The sequence below is a fragment of the Pogona vitticeps genome, chromosome 1, assembly GCF_051106095.1.
Source record: "Pogona vitticeps strain Pit_001003342236 chromosome 1, PviZW2.1, whole genome shotgun sequence".
NCBI classification, from domain to species: Eukaryota; Metazoa; Chordata; class Lepidosauria; order Squamata; family Agamidae; genus Pogona; species Pogona vitticeps.
Window position 1 is genome coordinate 276,238,442 of NC_135783.1, and position 20,735 is coordinate 276,259,176.

Consider the following 20,735-nt stretch of genomic DNA (forward strand, 5'->3'; position numbering starts at 1 on the left):
TACCTTGTGTATTATTTATGTGATGCTCAGATATTAGCCTAATTTTTTTTCCATCAATGGCCGTTCATTCTCATCTTTGTTTACAGTTATCATGAGTGTGGTCCTTCTAAATACGATGCCTTCAGGTTTAGTCCTCCTTTTCGATAGCTATATGGAACTGAAGAAACTGGAACTGGAAGAAACTGATAGTTAGAGACAAGATAATCCAGCGATGGAGACATCTGTGTGACAAAACACACTTGTTGAGTTTCGGCAGAAAGGGATTCTACCCATATTTTGATGGGATATCTTCTTTGCATTTAGTGATTAGGAGCACTTCCTATGAAATCTTGAATTAAATCTTATTAAATGAGCTGGGCAGGGTGAACATATCTGGACAATAAATGTGCCTTTACTGTTCCAAACCTTGGTTGTTTTCTTGAGCTTAGAAACATTTTTAGCACTACAATTCCTGGAATCTTTCAACCTGCATGGCCACTTGGAAAGTAATGTTTTCCAAGCTCAAAAAAGCTGTCAGCTTTCCATCTTACAAATTTTCTAATATTGTATTTGGGACCTTCGCAGAGAAGTTTTCCCTACACTGTACAAACTGGATCCTCAATGAGGAATGTGTGTGTGTGGATTATTCCAAAAGTGAAAATATTCCTGTGACTTGCTTCACTTCATCATAGGGAGATATGATGAAGTGAAGAGCCTCTCCAACATAAGGCAAGTATAGCTATTTGGTTCTCCCAGAAGAATTATTCTGAACATAACTTGAATTTTAGTATTAAAACATGATTTGACAGTTGTTGCTAACCTATTGATGACTCTTTTGTACCACGGTTGAGAAAATTCTTGAGAGGAATAACAACTCATTAAGAAAGGAGCAACAGTTCTGCCAATCAGAGAGTTCCTTGTTTCATGTTCCAGAATGGTCCTGAGCTGGAGAGTGAAAATGGCATTCCATTATTTTATAACTAGGGAAAGTTGTCATTTGACAGCAAATCTGGCAACTATTTCTAAAAAAGAAAGAAAGAAAAAAAGAAAGAAAGAAAGAAAGAAAGAAAGAAAGAAAGAAAGATTTTAGTCCATCTCTTCTTCCCCGTATTAGTTGAAATATTAATGAACCACTAGCCACAAATATTTGAACATTGATTTAAATATCTTATGCTCTTTCTCTTAATTTTCCATGACTTAAGGCAGCTGCATTCTTTGAGCATTGATGTGGATAGTGTAAGATGAGGTCTCAGGAGGACTGGGTTCATATCTCTGGCAACAGAAACTCACTGGGTGGTGGTGGGGGGGTTGGAAAGGACAGGTAATGGTAAACTACTTCTTGAATGTCTCACACACCTTGAAGGCCTTATTAGGGACACCATAAATTGGAAACAACTGGATGACAAAAATACATATTTGATTTCAGCACACTGGTAAGGAAGCAATTTCATTGTATAACATACTATATGTGTAAACACTTCCACACTGGGAGAGATCTTGGAACTGGAAAACACAGTCCATGAATCAGAAAGTTATGTCAAGACTGAGAGAAACAAATGTTTACCCAACTGTCTGAAGTAATTTTGCTCAGTGCTAGGAGACAGAAAGGAACCACTTTCTATTTAAAAACATTTGAATAGAAATTTGTTTTCATAACTGAGAGCATAGGAAAATTCCATTTGGAAAGCAGCTTTTCTGAACACCAGCCTAGGATCATGTCTGAAGGCCAACATGGGGAGATTTATGCTAACAATCAGAGAGATTGTTGATATCATCACCAGAACTGGCCAATCCTGAGGGTGCTGCTGTGGGCTTGGGAACTCATGCTCCTGGGTCTTTGTGACATCACAGAGGTTCCACCTCTCTGTCTGCAGATAAAAGGGGCTCAAGAGGCAGGGCAGGAGATCAGAGGGAAGGCCAGTGGCCAGTCCAGCAGAGAAGGTGGCTGTTGAGGACACACACCTTCTCCATAGGGTGAGTTCTTTAGCAAAAGCAGATCAACTTGTTAAGTGGGCATGTAAGTTAGCAGCTTGAACCTGGTGGACATGTGTTGCTTAAAGCTGGCTGATGTTGGCAACAGACCAGGGGGAAGCCAGTGGATGCTGACAGACAGAATCTGGCTGCGGAAGTTGGCTGATGTCGCAAGACAGAAGCTGGCAAAGGTTGGTAGATGTAAAATGGTGGAAGTCAGCCTCCTGAAGCCAGCCGGCGGAAGCTTGGTGGAGCTGGCAGATGCTGGCTTCAGAAGTGTAGTGGAAGAGATGAACAGGTGGATATTCCTGGTGGAAGCCAGCAGATGTTGGCAAGCAGAACTTAGGGATGAAGTCACCAGTACAGAGGCTGGTGGATACACCCGGGTTGAAGATGGTAGTCAGTGGTGGACAAGCATGCCCCTTAGTTTGTGCTTTTTCCCCTCTTGTCTTGCAGGGGCAGAAGCTTCCTTCTCCCTAGTGTGATGTGAGGGGCTGCAAAGCAGGCATCCTGCTGGAGCTAAACCAGGCTGTCTGTCAGGATCTGGCCCACACTGTCCTGGCAGCTGCAGGATCGGGGCCAGCCTGACTCGGGAATGGCCTAGTGTTTGCAGTCTTGGGCCCTGGCTTGTGTACCAGCTGCTGGGCCATTCATGAGGCTCACCTGAAGGCCTGTAGAGGATTGTGGTTCACCTTCCTAGAACTTGCCTCAGTAACAAAGGTCTTCAATGGTGCTGTGGTGTACCTTGCTGCTCCTGAGTTCTGGAGTCCCAGTGTTCCAGCCTCAACCTCTGCTTGCCTCCTGCATCTGGTCTCCAGTGCTCCTGTTCCTGCTTTGACCCCTGCTTGCTTCTGCTGGTCTTCTGCATCTCAGTGCCTTGTTCTGGCTCTGTGCTCCCAGTCCTACGACCTGGCTCCTAGGGCGGTGCTCCTGCCTCTGCTTGGTCATGGCCGGCTGTGCAGTGAGTGTCTTTGGACTGAGTGGTGGACTGGGTCCTGCTGCCCTTGTCCATGATGAGATGCTGCCTGTGATATGTTGGACTTTGACACTGTCTCTGCTGAAGGTCAGGATTACCTGTTTAGCCTCTTTTCAAAAAACAACAAATGTGTTTTTCAGAAATGGTTTTGAAATGTTTTATTGCCTGTCAAGGGCTGTCAGGGGAGTACCCATTCCCTGGGATTTTGAGGGCAAAATGCTGTGGGGTGGTTCTTTGTGAGGTCATGGTATGGGGCCTTGTGATGTCATAGGAGCCTCTCCAACAATGGCAAATTAATTTCTCTGCATGCATGTGCCAGGGGGTGAGATAGGCATTGTGGGTTCCCGGTACACCACCTACACATATATGTGTAGTGTATGACAGACACAGGAAGCCAGTGAGTCCTAGTGCCAATTTGGAGAGGGTAGGAGGGGTGTACCCAAACACTATGGACAACCCCAAATCCACCTGGCCCCTTCATTGGCCACATTCAAAAAGCTACTAAAATTCTGGATATTTATTTATTTTATATCCCGCCTATCTGGTCTTACGACCACTCTAGGCGGGTTTAGACAGGCCTTCCCTGAACGAACAACACGCTGATGCAGTAGTGCTTGATAATATAACTTCTATCATACTGCCATGCTCCATGTTTTTATATTTTTCTACACTTTTAATTTATTGTAAATTTATCTTTGCTGCACTTTGAGTTTTGATTTGTGCCTCTAATGTACTGGTGTTGTTATTTGTTATTTTGCTACTTTGTTGCTTTGTGTTACTTGTTGTAAACTGCCCAGAGTGTCCTTTCCTGCCAGATGGGCAGTATATAAATCAAATAAATAAACCTGTAACTATAAATGGGACTTTTCCTTTCCCTTTTCTGCCCTGGCCCTTAGGTTTGTCTCCTGCCTGGAAATTTAGGGGAGCACAGCCATTACCTAGCTCTTCAGTCCATTCTCTGAAATCCGACAAGCCGTCTCCTCATCACCACTAGCAGTATTGCCATCCCATGGATAGTTCTTTGCAGAGTACAAGTGGAGAGATAGTATGCCTGTTACATACAGCTATGACCTCACCTGTCCATCACTGCTAAAGCTGTGAGTCATCTACCAATGGTGTGACGGAGGGTGGGACATAAGGGGTGGAGCTGTGGTATAAATGGGAGTGAATGTGTGTGAGAGATTTTAGATAGGGACTGATAGGGCTTTGATAGGGTTTAGAGAGGGGGTAGGAGATCTGTGATATATTGTGAGAGTCTATGTATGCTAGTGCCTTTATTATAGTGAATGAATTATTATTTAATTAAAAGTGATTTACCATTCCTTTTGTTTGTACCCAATAAACCTGAGTTTTTATTTTGAATCATATTTTGGCCTGAAGCTACTTATTTGAGGGAATGGTTGGTGGCAGTGGAAAAGAAGAGTGATTTAGAATGAGTAGCAACCCCCCTTTGTGAGGTAGAAGGAGGCCGTTACAATAAAATTGGTGTCCAGCTGGTGGGATACGAATATTCCAGTGAAGCCTTGGCAAAAACGTGCCCAGAGCAGGGGTCTTTAGTTAGGGTCATCTGAAGTGGAGAGCGTGGGTCACCTTCTAGGGCTTGGCTCAAGGGGAGCAAGTCTAGTAGAGGGGTGCTGAAACTTCAGAGTGAAAACTGAGACAGGGAAACTCTGTGGAGACCATTTTTGTGTGTGGAGAGTGGCCCAAAGCAAAGGCTGTGGTGTTTTGGCTAGCTTGTCCTGAGTTTAGGGAAACTCTGAGGGGACAGAGTGAAGGCCAAAGGCAGCAAAGCTGAGGGAACTCTGTTTGAACAGCTAAACCTGGGTCAAGGTAGAGCTGTGTGAATTCAAGAGTGGTGCCAGAAGCAGAGAAATAAAATAAACTCTGTGTGGCAAGAGGCCTAGCTTAAGGGGCAGAAGCCTAGTTACAGTTGCTAGCTGACAGTGCTGGAGAAGGCAGCAACTTTATAACACAGACTCAGTAGCATAGGAAAAAAGTGACTTTTAATTCTATTAAAACATGATAAAATTATCCCTTCTTTCCAATTAATAACATCATATATTTATTTATTTATCCTTAATATAGGTAAAACCTCAGACAGTGTTATATTAAAAACATTATATTATCCATCTAAAATCACCTACCCAAACATCTGATTACGAATAACCGTTGCACTAAAAGATAAATTGACTACAGAACTCAAGATGAAAAGAAGGGAAATAAGTTCTAATATGTTTATGCTATTTGGGGTAGATTTGTTGAATTTGAATTAGTGAAAGGAAAGGGGAAAGCCTCTAAGCAACAACCTATACAATTTTGGAAAGGAAATTTGCAATTAAAATTGTTCAATGGGGTCCCATGGTATGGGGTGCACGTTAGAATGTAGTCTCAATGAGCACTGTTATTTGTATTTTTGTACTTTTCTATTTTTGTTGTTGTAATTTTTTTTGTTTTAAAATTAAAAACAAAAACAAATAGCCATTGCTGCAGCACAGAATTTGGCCACTTGTCTCATAATATAAGGAGTACTGTCAGAGAGTAGCTACTGCACATAATCCTCCTCTGCTCTCCCAGAAGATTTACAGATAATAGGTGATAAAAGCTCCATACGAAGATCCCAATAAAAAGTACGGAAAAGAAGAACATGACCAACTGATTCAACTTTATCACTATTACAAGGGCAGAGACAGCAGCCCTGGTGTATATTGAGAACCTGGGCAGTCGTTATGCCCGTGTCCTGTCTGATCTCTGCCCCTTGCATTTCTCTGTGTCCTTCTCAACCAAATCCTTCTTTTCATCATCTCTGTACAGCAATTCCAATAAATCTACCTATTGACCTCTCAAATCTTTTCTTTGGATGCTGAGGTGAGGTGATCACCCAGGGGTATATCGGATCCCCAAATGGCAAGGCTTTGAATGACCCGGTGTTATAACTGATGTCCGAGACTGATGGTTATGCCCAAGCCCCTATGCTCGCCATCATATTTATTGGGTTGGAGATGTAACTAATAGTTCTGGAGTAGGCCAGCTGCCAAACTGCACATTCATATTAGGCCATGGAGTAGTTGGTGCCCTAACTCTGAGTATTAGATGTGGAGTAAACTGGGGAATTAAATTAACCACTGTCTGGCCAAAGCTAAGTGGGTGGCTGACATAGGTGTCATCATCCTGGCACCTCCCTGCCTTACCTGTAGTCTGCACCAATCTCATCCATCATCTGCCACCTGCCAAACACTTCTGCACCGATTGTTGCCATGGTCGATCTCCCTTCTTCAGCGCACTGCTGCAGCGGTGTTACTACCACCCCACTGCTTCTTGTCTGGACACCTCCTCCTCTTGTTGCTCTGCTGTCATAGGTGGCAGCACTTCGTGTTCCTTCCTGCCCCTCTGGGAACCAGCTGCCACTTCACTGTTGCCTCCTGCCGGCTCCTGGCTGCTGCCAATGGTCCAACTGCCTCTGGGGTCCACAACTCTCTCTTTGTCCTCGCTCTGAGGCTGTGTTGTTACCCCGGATGCATGCAGTTCCCTCCTGCATGACCCAGATAATGCTGATCTGCTTCAATCACAGCAAAATGAGATATTAAATTCCTTGTCATATCTTTAAGTCTAGCCCTTATGACACTTGGCCTCCCTGGCACTGCTGCTCTGTGGAATCTTCTGCACTGTTCTTTTGCCTCTAAGGCCGCCATTTTGTCATGCAGCTACTGTCAAATAGGATCCTTTCTGGAAGCCGTTGTTACCACACCACTAAAATGTTGCACATCAAATTATCCTGATAGCTCAAAACCAATGCCGCCACTCTTCCTGATTAGAATCACCAAATACTTGTAAGATGAACTCTGAAAATATCAGTCAAGAAATTAACTAATGATGCAGAGCTCTATGCAGTGAATACAGCTAAACTTCCTCTTTCTTTTCCTTCTGAGATGCCATTATGAATCTAGTACTCTAGATGGAGCTCATAATTGTCTCAGCAGTGCTGATGCCAAGTCAGATAATGATTCTTATCTATGCACGATAGTGGAGGAGTAACCTTGCTACAGGTATCCCTAGATGTGTATTTTAAATCCGCTTTTTAAAAAAATGAAAACCCTGGTGCTGTTAGGCCTTGCTCACGCCGAAGTGCAATCGCTGCCTTGGTCGCCCGCCTGCCCTTCCTAATCAGCCACAACACCAATAAATCCCAAAATTACAATTTTTATAAAAAGTATATCAACTTAAAATGAATCCATAAAATCACAACCAAACCACTGGAGGGAGCCGATGCTACCCTCCCAAGCTCCTGAATGCTTTATCAGGAAGGCCTCAGTCTGTTACGCAGCTGAAAGGGGATCAAGCAGCGGAGCTCTATCCTTGACCATTGCCAGAAAAGGAAGAGGGCAGATCAAGGGTGGAACGCCCCTTAAATAACCTGATGTTCCCCCCTCTTTTCCAACTGCTCTCGTGAGACCTTAAAGGTCTCACATTATCTGTGTGGGGGGGAGGCAAAAGAGAGCCGTACTGCCGAAGCCTTGGCTCAGCAGCGGCTCCAGCATTTGGGCAGGAGAGTGGTGGTTGAGAGTGGATGAAGGAGAATGTTGGTCTAAGAGTTAACAACATTGCTTGTTCTGTCAACATCTGTAACTATAAACAATTTGTATTTGGTTCTTTTAAAATGACATATGGCCTGAACATCTGTCAATAATAGACAATGTTGATGTAATCAATGTGTGGCAGCTGAAAGACACGTAGCGTGAGATCTTAGTTTGGTGAAGCAAACAGGGGCCACATGGAGATCGTGACACTCCCTTATACATGCAGAAAGCCATTGCTGTCAATAGCTTGTATAACTGCAGGGCAGAGGCCACAGAGAGCACTCTGCCTGCAGCACTGTTGTGTTCCACCATTTGCTAATAGGATTTTGCCCTAAAAATTTCAAACCCTTACACATACCACTGGCAAGCCACTTTGATTAAAAATAATAATAAATCTTGTTAGATAGCCCCATCTGGTGGAACTAATGCAAGGAACAAGAGAAAAAGCTAGCCAGTGCTCGTAATCTAAGCCAGTTTCCCAGGAAATTAAAAATACTTGAAAGAAATCGGTAACCCAATATGAATTACATGACAGCAGTTCATCACCTATACTACCACACTGCTAGAATTTCCTAAGTGGTAGGTTGTAACTTACACTCTTACAGAAAATGTTCCAACTTGCTTTTACATTTTTGCAAAGGCACAATTTCTTATATGACAATAAGAAACTACAGAAGTGCCAGATTTGATAATGTTTCTGGAGGGAAAGTACTCACCTCCTCCATGAAGTAAGGTTTCACAAAATTGGCTAATGCAATTACCTAGCTCCCAGATTAGTGAAAAGCCATTATCATGAACAGAAAGGCATTAACCTTATTGACCTCCATGTCAGAGTATATGTGGTAAGCTATTACCAAAAACTAGCACCCTGGGTAATTGAGAAGAGTACATTCCACACACTAATGCTTAAATGATCGTTGCTATTAATATCCAGGGACAATATTCTTCCCTAATTGAGGCAATCAGCTCAAGACCCTAAACATTACTTATGCCCACTTTAGGTCTCATTATTAAATACTTGCTGCAAATTGCACTTCCCAGAACTGGCATCCTTGAAATGGATGGACTGTATATCTGATTAGGATGGCCATTTGGACTGGGGAGGATGGAAGAGGCAGTCCCATGTATTAGAAGGGTGCTATCTTGGGGAAAGTCTGTATGTAATGCGCTGCTTGTTTCCTAAATGGAAGAAAAGGGTGGATCAAATAATGGTACAATGGGCTGAAGTAGACTGAGTAATGGTCTAAAACTATAGACTGAAACGGGACCACTGCCTCCAAATGACAAGTAGTAGGGCTGGATACTAAATCATTACCACATTTAATGTCAACAAAAGGACAATTAGATAGGATACTGGCTACTAAAGCATTGCAGGCATTGGAGTTTTATTTGCAAATGCTGTCTGTAGTCTGAGTGCCTGGGAGGAACTTTTCTGGGCTGAAATGATTGTTTATCTGTACAGCACTAACCGATTGTTCTTTCTAGCCTTGAATTCCAAGAACCCCACCTCTCTGCTGAGTGTTCCTTTACCTCTCTTTCCTCTGGTTAATGGCAGTTATTTGTTTGCTATTGAGCTGTTCCGTTGGTTGCTATGAATAAGTGCAGTAAAGAAAGCAGCATACAAAAGTAAGTAATGTCAAGCAATTGTAAGTAAAGAAACATATTTTTTTATTCTTTATATAATATAATAATAATAACCTTTGAACTGCAGAGCTGGAAGGGACCCTATGGGACCCTCTCAAAGAAGAACAGTGAGGAATTGAACTCCCCAGTCTCTGACTCCACAGTCAGAGACCTAAGCCACTGAGCTATTCAGCAGTTCTCCTACCAGTGTCTGAGTGAATTATTGAGACTTTAAGTGCCAGTTAATGAGAAAGGGGTAGGCTCTGGGGAACTTGCAACTATTCTTCTCTGGGAGTATCTGTACTTCTACTGAATAGCAAAACAGGAATTTTATATTTCTTGTTGCATCCTGTGATCAATGGGAAGTATGCAAATCAGCCAACTTAAAACCTGTAGTACTTCCTGCATTTTTTTCATAAGGTATCATGACAAAGAAGAACTTCTGTTGTTCCTTTTTAGAGAAGCCCTGTCCTTCCTGTAAGGAATTAGAAGGAAACTGGGACACATAGTCATACAAAGATTGAGCCTGTTAGGTTATTATGCAGTTGGATTTAAACTACTGAAGTGTTCTCATGAGATTGTTCAGTTTGCTCTCCCTGGCACTGAGATAAGAAGCAAGGCCGAGGAGATTGGGGAAAGACGAAGCAGCACATACCTCTTAATTGAACCAAGATAAGCACACCCACTTGATCCTAATTGGATGACAGTTTAGAAGTGTCAGAAAGAGGGAGGTCTAGAGACATGCAGAAAAATGGTTGTTCATGTATGTGACAGATGAATGGTGATGGTGGATGTTTTGGAATGTGAGAGGTTTGTCATTTGAGAAGAGGGACGAGAGAACAGCCCAGCTTCTCTAGTGAGCTACCATGTAGAGAGTAACAATGGGGACAAATATAAAAACAGATCAATTTTTCTGACAAATATAGCTGATTTGTCATATATTTGTTGATCCGTATTTGTAAAATTTTAAATCAGGACGAATATGGCTTGGTGAATATTTCCTCAGTTTTATTTGTCGATCCATTCATATTCGTCTATATTCGTTACCCCTTTGGGGGGCCTCTCTGAGCTTGCTGGCACCAGTTCGAAGCTTTGGCCAATCAGGACAGAGATCCTGGATTGGCATGTCCGGCAGCCAATAGCACTGCTGAAAGGTGTATCTACTTTTACAGATGCTTCATATAAGCTTTTCCCATCTGGACATTCCCCACTTCTGTTTGTGCTCTCCGGAGTGAGAATAGTTGCTGCTCGCTGGCTTGCTGGTGCTCTTGTGGTTTTGCTTTTATGGCAGAAAAACAAAGACTTATATTTTTGTATTTGCAAAGGTTTTCACTGCCGGGATCTAATGGTTGTTGTGGGTTTTTCGGGCTCTTTGGCCATGTTCTGAAGGTTGTTCTTCCTCACGTTTCACCAGTGTCTGTGGCCGGCATCTTCAGAGGCCAGGAGTAGCACTCTGTTCTCTGGTGCAATTTGTTTGGGAGTTGAGTATTTATAGCTGTTGGATCAGATTTTGTCCTTTTCAGGAGATGGGTGATTATGGTGATCAGTTTGTTTTTGTTGTAGGTGTATTGTTGTGATAAGGAGGAGTGATTATGTGTCACTGGGATTGATGGGTGTTGTCAGCTGGTCTTTTGTTGTAGTGATCACCGGTCCTTGTGGCTGGGTAGAGTTCGTTGACCTTTTGCAGGCTGTATTTTTCAGTGCTGGGAGCCAAGCTTTGTTGGGTTTTAAACTTTATTCTTTTTTGTTGAAGCTCTGGTGGTGTTTGTGGATTTCAATGGCTTCCCTGTGTAGTCTAACATAATGATTGCTGGTGTTGTCCAGTATTTCAGTATTTTGAAATAGAATTTCATGTCCAGCTTGTTTTAGGGCATGTTCAACTACTGCCGATTTTTTCGGTGGTTTTAGTCTGCAGTGTCTCTCATGTTCTTTTATTCTGGTGTGGATGCTTCATTTTGTGGTTCCAATGAATACCTGTCCACAACTGCAAGGTATCCTGTATACTCCTACAGTGGTGAGCGGGTCCCTTTTGTCCTTTGCTGACCGTGATATTTGTTGCATTTTTGTGGTGGGCTTGAATACTGTTTGTAGGTTGTGTTTTTTTCAAAAGTTTCCTCATGGGGTCCATGACCGCTTTGATGCATGGCAGAAATATTTTATTTCTGGGTGGCTGTTTTTCTTCTTCAGTTTGATGTTGCTTTCTTGGTTTGATGGCTCTTGTGATTTCATTTGCTTGTAGGGCCCAATTCAGATGGTTGAGTTCAGTGCTGAGAAATTGAGCTCCACAGTTCCGATTTGCATGGTCTACCAGTGTTTTGATTATGCCTCTTTTTTGTTGTGGGTGGTGGTTGGAGTTTTTGTGTAGGTACTGGTCTGCGTGGGTGGGTTTTCTGTAGACCTTGTGTCCCAATAGGAGGTCAGTTTTGCGTACAACCATGACATCTAAGAATGGGAATTGGCCCTCTATTTCTTTTTCCATGGTGAATTGTATATTTGGGTGGATGCTGTTGAGATGGTTTAGAAATTCTTCTAATTTTTCTTCACCATGATTCCAAATTGCGAAGGTGTCATCCATATATCGGAACCAGACTATGGGTGCGAAGGGTGCCGAAGCCAGGGCCTGTTTTTCAAAATGCTCCATGTAGAAGTTTGCTATAACTGGGCTGAGGGGGCTCCCCATGGCCACTCCATCTGTCTGTTCATAGAGTTCATTATCCCACTGAAAATAGCTGGTCGTTAGGCAGTGTTGGAAAAGGGCCTGGATGTCTTCTGGAAAGATCTGCTGGATGAGTGTCAGAGTGTCCTTTATCGATACCTTAGTGAATAGGGATACTACGTCAAAGCTGATCAGTCTGTCCCCCGGGTTGAGTTTTAGCGTGCTGATCTTGCTTATGAAATGTCCTGAGTCTTTGATGTAGGATGAGGTTTGTCCAATGTGGGTCTGTAGTAGGGTGGCTAGGTATTTGGCTAATTCATATGTTCAGGAGCCGATGGCAGTTACAATGGGCCTGAGTGGGATTGAGTCCTTGTGGATTTTGGGGAGTCCGTTTAGTCTTGATGGGAGAGCTTCTGTCTTGCAGATTCATTGAAGGACGTTTGGGTGCAGGGAGGAACTCCTGATCAGCATGTTTGTTTGTTTTGTGATTTCCTGATCTCCTGAAAAGGACAAAAGCTGATCCAACAGCTATAAATACTCAACTCCCAAACAAACTGCACCAGAGAACAGAGTGCTACTCCTGTCCTCTGAAGATGCTGTGGCAATCACCCCTTTATGGCCCCTATTTCTTTGGGCTCCACACAGGTAAACACACCCTTTTTGCTACCACCAGGTATTCTCTTAATACCACTTCAGGTCCCACTCATAGGAACTGTCACCCCAAAAGGTCACATACTTTAGGAAGCAGGTTTATGATTGATTAAGTATTTTTTTATTATTATTTAACAGGAAAATCATATGTGAATTGCTTCAGATGTTAATACTTTTAAGATCATGTAGTCAATCACTTTACTATCAATGTTGTATCTCTCTTGTTATGCTTATGATTTCATTCCTGCTTGTTACATGTGTTTAACTTTCAATATTCTATCCTAAACCTCTTTAACCTGTTCCTAAACCCTAACACACTCTGTACATCTTCAAGTCCCTGACTTTCTACCTCTCCCTAACTCTAACTGTCTCTAACGGTCCTTCAACTCCTTCTAACTGTCATTCTAACTCCGCCCCTCCTGCTCTGTCCTCAGCTTCCCCCCCCCCTTATTTGCTGTGCTTGACAGGCAGGAATGACGTGACCTTTCTGCAGTCCGCTACAGATGCTGACCACAGAGACTGGTGAAACGTTAGGAAGAGCAACCTTCAGAACACGGCCAAACTGCCCAAAAAACTCACAACAATCACTTATATTTTTCTTTTTCATCATTCATCAATCATCATCTACTGGGAATTTGGGGAGGGATTTCAGGTAGCTTAGGCTACTTCTTTGGAAGGGCTTAATTTCATTTCAAATTCAAAACAATCAAACCTTTTTCCCCCTGGAGGCTTGTGTGTGTGTGTTGTCTGGTGGTGGTGGGGGAAACTGTCATCATGTGACTGTGGAATCTCTTTTCCTTTATATTCAGTTTTTGAAAGTTCATTTTAGGGAGCCTTATGTCTCTCAGGGAATTTGGTGAGTGGCTTCACATCTATGATAACCAATGCCACTGTCCCTCCTCTGGTGGCCTTGCAGGCAGGAATGGAACTAAAGCTTCCAGAGGTGCCATAAGAACTGCCACTCCTCTTCCTAGAGGAATCTGAGAAGTTACTGGTTTCTGAAGATCCCCAGTCTGATTTGGAACCACAAACGGCAGGGAAGGCTTCACAGCCCCCCACCCCATCCCCAGAGTCATCTGTTTCCTCATCCCAGAGCAGCAGCACCGCGGGACACAGAGGTCTTCCCAGGCCAGCAGTCAGGGGCAAACACTGGGTCCTCCTTTGGGCAAACATGGCAGAGGGACCATGTGGGATAATTTCACAGTGCTCAGTGATGACCCATTTATTTATTTTATTTATTTATTCTATTTATATCCCGCCTATCTGGTCAGTTACGACCACTCTATATGAGGGTCTGGGTGGAATCTCCCTTATCCTTCTATAGTCAGCCTCCTCCTTGGGCACTCAGCCTCTCCCATGACCCAGTCCAGGGATCCTCCATCCACACCCATTCCCAGCCTGGCAGCAACTGCTCTTCCTTCCTCTTTACCACCCTATTCCTGCCTCAAACTCCACCCTCTTTTTTCCTCTCCTTTCCCGCCTTTTCCTCCTGAACTTCCTCTATTGTTATTTTCTGTATCTGTTCTACTCAGTTCCTCTATTTCTGTCCCTTGCTGAGCTCTCTCCATTGGCTTCAGATTGAAGAGCTGATCTGGTTTAATCTGTGCCAGGCAGGAGTTCTCTCCTCCCAGTCAGGGAGGCAGAAGGAGGAACAAACAGTCCGCCGGGACTACAAAACCCAGCAAGCAGTCAGCCTCCTTATTCTCATTGTGAAGGAGGGACGGCTCTCTGGTGAGTGGGGTATCCCTCTCACCTTCTGTCTCACATCAAGCCCTTCCTGGAAACCATGGACATCTTGTGTGGATGTACGGCAAGCCTGGGGCAGATCATCCACCTGATTCATGCCCTTGATCGATCCCTGGAGACTGCTGTGGCACCAGGACCCTCCCTCCTTCCATGGACCAGGGCTTTGGTAAAGAGGTTGCAGGTAGGCATGCAGAAGCGACTCCATCCTGTCTACAGCAACAGAGCTTACCACATGGCCTGCCTGTGTGATCCTTGAATCAAAGGGAGCTTGACAGCATGCATCTCAGACCTCGAGGAGTGGAGAATGGAGCTCTCCACTGGGGTCTACAGGGAGTTGGGGGCACAATACTTGCATGGGGGGCCAGGAAAGTCAGGCCACAAGGGGCAAGGTGGTTTGTCCAAACCACAAGGAAGGAATTCACCTGATGAAGACTCCATTCACCACCAACATTACTGGAGCTCTGTGGTGACTTGCCTTAGAGGAAAGACAGATGGTTGAGGAGGATTCAGCAGAGATAATGGTGCGGGAATATCTGGCTGAGCCCCCTCAGCCCCACCAGTCAGATTCCCTCCATTACTGGGCTTGGAAACTAGTCATGTGACCAGAGTTGTCCAATGTGGCCATAGACCTCTTTTCCATCCCCCACACCAGCGTCCAGAGCAAGCATGTGTTTTCCCATCTCGAAGACATACTCCAACCACGCTGCTTGTGTTTGGATCCCGTTACTGTGGAGAGACTGTTGTTCATCAAGGTGAACCTTCCCTTTTTGGGCTTCCCCTCACTGAGGGTTCCAATGACAGTCTCTCCCTTTACACACACCACCTGCCCGCCTGCCTGTGCCCACCTGCCCACCCTCTTGAAAAATAAAAAAGACCTGCCTACTTGCCTGCCAGCTTGTAAACCTGCCCCTCAGTCAGAACTCCAGCTGCCAATTCCAGTCTCCTCCTTGGGCCAATTTCCAACCAAGTCGTACCTGCCTGCCTGCCTGCCTGCTGGATCAACTCAGACCAGCAGGCCAAGAACTGTTGAACTCCTGCATGCTCATTCCAACTTTCTCAGGCTTGATTCTCAAGTGCTGCTTGCTGACTTCAGCGTCCTACCCTCCTCAGGCATCCCCATGGCGAGAAGGCCAGGTTCAGCCCCACCCAAGCCTGACCAATGTGCTCCCTCCTCCTGAGATGTGCTGTGTGTGACATGTCCCCCCCTATATCCAGGATCAGTATCCACTGATTCATTTATTCTGAAAAATCTCAGAAATGCATATTTATATGTATTTCATGATTCCAGCCTCCTTGGGCTTCATTCCATTTATTCATGCCCGTTCATTCCAGCCTCCTAGCCTTCTCTATTGCCCCAGAAGGCTGGCAGAAGCCGAGTGAAAAGCAAAGGGACATAGCTCACCCTGTTGCACAGATTCAGACTGCAGTGCTGATCTTCAGATGGACAAGCCCAGTGACTCAGCAGTTTAACCCGCAGTGCCACAGTCTATGTTGCTGCTATGTGCAACCTGTCCGGGTGTCCCCCCCACCTCACCGGGCATAAATTGCAGCCTCCTTGGGCCATGTTGGCTCCAAATCCTGCATCCATCTCCAGCTGGCCTTGGGCTTGCCTGCTGCTGATTCTGTGCCAAGAATCAGGCCAAGGGCCTTCCAAATCTTGACTGCTGGCTGAAGTTTCCTTATCGGGCCATGTTCTTTCCTCCCTGCCTGCCTGCTTATTCAAAGGTCTACATTAGTGCCGCAAAGTCCACTGGGGCTTAATTCCTAATTATTGGGTATTCATTCCAGCTTCCTACTGCCTCAGGTAGGCAGAACCTGGAACAAACTATGGGAGCTCAGTTCACCCCGTTGCATGGATTTGATCTCCCACTCGAGAAGCCCAGCGGCCCCGTGGATTAACCATTGTTACGTTAATTGTTGTGCAACCTCAGTTGCCTCCTGGGGGCAAACTTAACTATGCAGACAAATGTGATGTTCTCAAAGAAGACAAGAGACTGCTTTCAAGCCTGTCTGGGCATCCAAGCACCAACCAGGCCTGTATCAAGGCCCCACCCCCCAAGCATGTCTGGGCATCCCCTGTGCCAAAGAGGACCTGTCTCAGGCCCACCCAAAACTAGCAGGCTGTTCATTCCACCTTCCTAGCTATTCTACAACCTCAGTAAGTAGGCAGAATTTGGAACAATCTACGAGAGCTCAGTTTAGCTCACCAGTGGCCCCATGGATTAACCACTGCTACATTAGTAGCACCTTGAACCCTATTCATCTGCTGTTCTTGCTGCAGTTGTGCAACCTCAGTTGCCTCCTAGGGGCAAACTGAACTACCTTTGTGCTGAAGAAGACAAGAGTCTTCTTTCCTGGTAGAAGCTGAGTGAAAAGCAACAGGACATAGCTCACCCTTTTCCTCTGCCCTCCAAGCCTGTCCAGGCATCCCTGTGCCAAGAGGTCTGGGCTCTGCCCCACCCAATGCCTGTCCTGCCATCCCATGCCAACACAGTGCTCCAAAGTCCACTTGGGCGACTGCCTGAGTAGGTTGGCAGACCTTCCGAACAACAAGCCTAGTGGCTCAGCAGCAGTTTAACTCAGTAGGTAGACAGAAGCAGGGACAAGGGACAAGAACTCAGGTCACCCCATCGCATGGATTCGAACTTCTAATCTTCCGCTTGAGAAGCCCAGCGGCCACCCAGATTAACCACCGTTAGTAGCACCTTGCAGTCGGACCCTGTTCTCCTGCTGTTGCTGCTGCCTTGACAACCTCAGTTGCCTCCTGGGGACAAACTTAAAGTAACTTTGCATGCAAATGTGATGTTGCAGAAGAAGAAGACCAGAGTCTCCTGTGGTTGCCTTTTGCCTCAGTGCCCCGATGGGGCCAAAAAAGCCTGCTTTCCAGCTGCGAACTTCCTCAGTGCCTGATTGGGCAAAAAGTCAACAACGTTGTTGGCAATTTGAACAATTTCCTAATTCTGCAGTTCCTTCCACTTCCAAAAGGTCTGTCTGCTCTGCCCCACCCAAAGCCTGTCTGGGCGTGGCCCATCGCCCGGCTTCAGGCGGCAGAGCTCATCTGGTTTTCAACCCGTGCCAAGGGGACCGGCCTGTCTAAGCCCCCCAAACCTCTGAGGGCTATCTTTATCATATCTGGGCGGTCCCAGCAACTGCGTTGCAAGCAATCCCCAGCTTTCTAGTTCGAAACAAGCACCTTCGTCGCCCCATTGCCCAGCTTCAGATTGCGGAGCTGATGTTTCCAACAGCCCCACAGCCCAGTGGATTAACCGCTTTTAGTAGCACCGACCCTGTTCATCTGCTGGTGCTGCTGGTGCTGTTGGAAGTTGCAGGCAACCTCAGTTGCCTCCTAGGGGCAAAAACCTTTCGTTTGCAGGCAAATCTGATGTTGCTGAAGAAGACCAGATTCTGCTGCCTTTTGCCTCAGTGCCCCAATGGGGCAAGCCTGTTTTCCAGCTGCCAACTACCTCAGTGCCCGATGGGGCCAAAAGAGCCTGCTTTCTGGCTTCTGTGTGCCTGAGTGCCTGATGGGGCAACACACTCTACTTTGCTGCTGCCAACTTACCTCAGTGGCCCGATGGGGCCCAACAGCCTATCCAGGCATCACCCCATCGCATGGCTTGAGACTGCAAAGTTTTATCTTGTGTGCCAGCAACCACCACCATCCCTTTTCTTCATCAATAACAAAACAACACCATCGCACGGCTTCAGATTCAGACTGCAGATCTGATAATCTGATTTTCCAAAGCTGTCCTCCTGGCTTCCCTATGCCAAGAGTGCTGGGCTGAACCAAGCCCTTCCTGGTAGTCAAAAAGAGCATACCAGACTAAATAATTTATTCTTTCTGGAGGCGTGTGTTCAATATGCCACCTTGATGGCAAACACCACCCTCTTGCTCATTGATGTTGAATATTTCTGCCACTACACACCCAAAGGGGAAAGCCTACTTTGCTGCCAATTGCCTTGGTGCCCGATGCCTATTAAGACATGTTTTCCTGCCTACTTTGGAGCCAACTACCTCAGTACTTGATGCGGCAACACACTCTATGTTGCTGCTGCCAACTTCCTCAGTGCCCAATGGGGCAATACACTCCCTTTTCAGTCCCATGTCTACTCAGTAGGTAGGCAGAAGTTGGAACAAACTACCCAAATGAATTAGCTCATCTTACCAGCAGCCCCATGGACTAAGCGCTGTAGTAGCGGCACGGCCGGGCTCTGTCCCACCCATAGCCTGTCTTCGCATCACCTGAACATGCCAACCCTTTTGGCTGGCACACCCAGAGCTGGTCCCGGCACCCCTGAACAAGTGAAGAGGGCTGTCCAGCTCTCTTGGCAGACCCAGACTGAGCAGTAAGAAAAATGAATAAATAGTTGCTCTTGTACGACTAAAGTGTACCAGAGTAAAGCGTTGGGTGATTCCCATAATGTGCCAAGACAGAGAGCTGTCCGGCCATATTGGCACACCCAAAGCTGGGCTCTGCCCCATCCAAGCCTGTCCAGGCATCACTCCATCGCCCCATCACCCAGCTTCAGACAGCAGAGCTCATCTGATTTTCAAATTGAGCATCTTTCTTTCTTTAAAGGTTGTCAGCAAGTCTACTTAGATGTTGGTGAACAGGCCATTCTCCTAGGCCAGGCTCTGCCCCAGCCAAAGCCTATCCAAGTCTGGGCATCCCCCGTGCCAAAGACAGCTGTCTCAGCCCCACCCAAAGCCTGTCCAGGCATCATCCCATCGTTCCATTACCTGGCTTCAGATAGCAGAGCTCATCTGGTTTTCAACCCATGACAAGAGGGTGGCCTGTCTAAGCCTCCCCAAACCTCTGAGAGCAACCTTTATCATATCTGGGTGGTCTCCACAGCCAAGTGCAAGCAATCCCCAGCTTTCCAACTCTAAATCAGCATCTTTTTTTGCCACATCACCTCATCACCTGGCTTCAGATTACAGAGCTGATATGTTTCTGTCAGCCTCACGGCCCCGTGGATTAACCACTGTTAGTAGCACCAACCTTGTTTATCTGATGGGGCTGCTGGTGCTGTTGGAAGTTGCAAGCAACCTCAGTTACCTCCTGGAGACAAAAACCTTTCCTTTGCAGGCAAATCTGATGTTGCTGAAGAAGACCAGAGTCTGCTCTGATGCCAACTACCTCAGTGCCTGATGTGGCCAAAAAAGCCTGCTTTCCTGCTGCCTTTCCCCTCAGTGTCCAAAGGGGCAAAAAAAGCCTGTTTTCCTGCTGCCAACCTCCTCAGTGCCCGACGGAGCCAAAAAGCCCGCTGTGCTGCCAAATACCTCCTTGCCTCCAGTCTTCCTGAGGGCAAACTCTACTTCACTGGCAAATGTAATGTTGTGCTGAGCTGAAGACAAACTCGATGCCTCATGCATGCCTCTGCCAAAGGGACCTCTCATTCTGCTGGGGCTAAATATGACTCCCTCAATGCCATGGGCTTCTGTGCCGTGTGGTAAACTCTCCTGGGGCACCCAATTTGTAGGAGAATAACTCGGAGTTCGATATCCAATCTTCACCAAAGTTGGCAGGTGTGTTGAGGAAAGATATAGGAAGCTCTGTTGTGGTTCTGGAGTCTCTAGGTACCTGGGGGTAGCTTTCCTGGGGGAGTCCTCTTTGTGACTATATAACCTGGGTGTTCGTGGTCCAATGTTCACCATACTTTCAGGAGTTGTAGAAATGTGTCTGAGGAAGCTTCCCTGCAAGTTTGGTGTTATCGGGGGCCAGTGTTATAGCTGTTTAAAGTGCAGATGAATCGACAGATTGATTCATCGATTCATCAAAAAATATTCATATATTTGTACTTATTAATATTGACGAATAATGGATCAAAACAAATCACCATTTTTTATTCGTCCCATCTCTAGTAGAGAACAAAGATGATTACTTAGCATAGTTCTAGTTGTTATTGTTTTACCAAAGAACAGTAAGCTTATTTTAATCATAGTAACTGATTGGATATGGCATGCTTTATGCTTTTTAATGCTACCATTGTATTCTAATAAAACTGCTTTATTTTCTTCATAAAAACAAATATAATTCTTCAACAGGGGACTGGTCTCTTGAACAGCAGCACTGGACCTACAGTATATCCAGTGGAGATTTGAGGTCACTCATTGCTACTATACACAGAAGTCCTACCTAGCCAGTCTGTTGTGCTGTCTAAGAAAGCACATAGTCAATGGTTGATGGTCTTGTAAGGAGGCAAGAGTTCTCTTTTAGGTTGAGCTTTGTCCAAAGGACCTGTCTCAGGCATTAAAGGTGGTAGTCTTGTGCCTACAGTGACTCCTCACCTGAGATCACATTCTCTTTAGGGAGAAGTGATTCTGACACTCCCTACCCTCAGAACTGAAGTTCGTACTAAACTAAAGAGAATGCTACGTCAGCACTAGTCTAATGGCAGACATAAAGCACAGACTTGGCCCTTGCAGTTTGCAATATACCAAAATTACTACCTGCTCCACAGATGTTCAGCAAGCTTAGAAAACAACAAAAAAATCCCTTATCAGGAGAAAGAACTAGAAAATATTTTGAAAGGTGAGCCCTGATCTCCCAACTTT

At 45.5% G+C, this 20,735-nt stretch overlaps 1 long non-coding RNA gene across 2 annotated transcripts in view; it reads right to left on the reverse strand.

Moving 5' to 3' along the window:
• LOC140703124 (uncharacterized) overlaps positions 1-20,735 on the reverse strand; it is a 51,724-nt gene that overhangs the window by 15,626 nt on the left and 15,363 nt on the right. For both annotated transcript variants that reach the window (XR_012082460.2, XR_012082461.2), the window contains exon 2: positions 4-157. This is a non-coding gene — a long non-coding RNA (uncharacterized LOC140703124). The remainder of the gene's footprint in view (positions 1-3; positions 158-20,735) is intronic.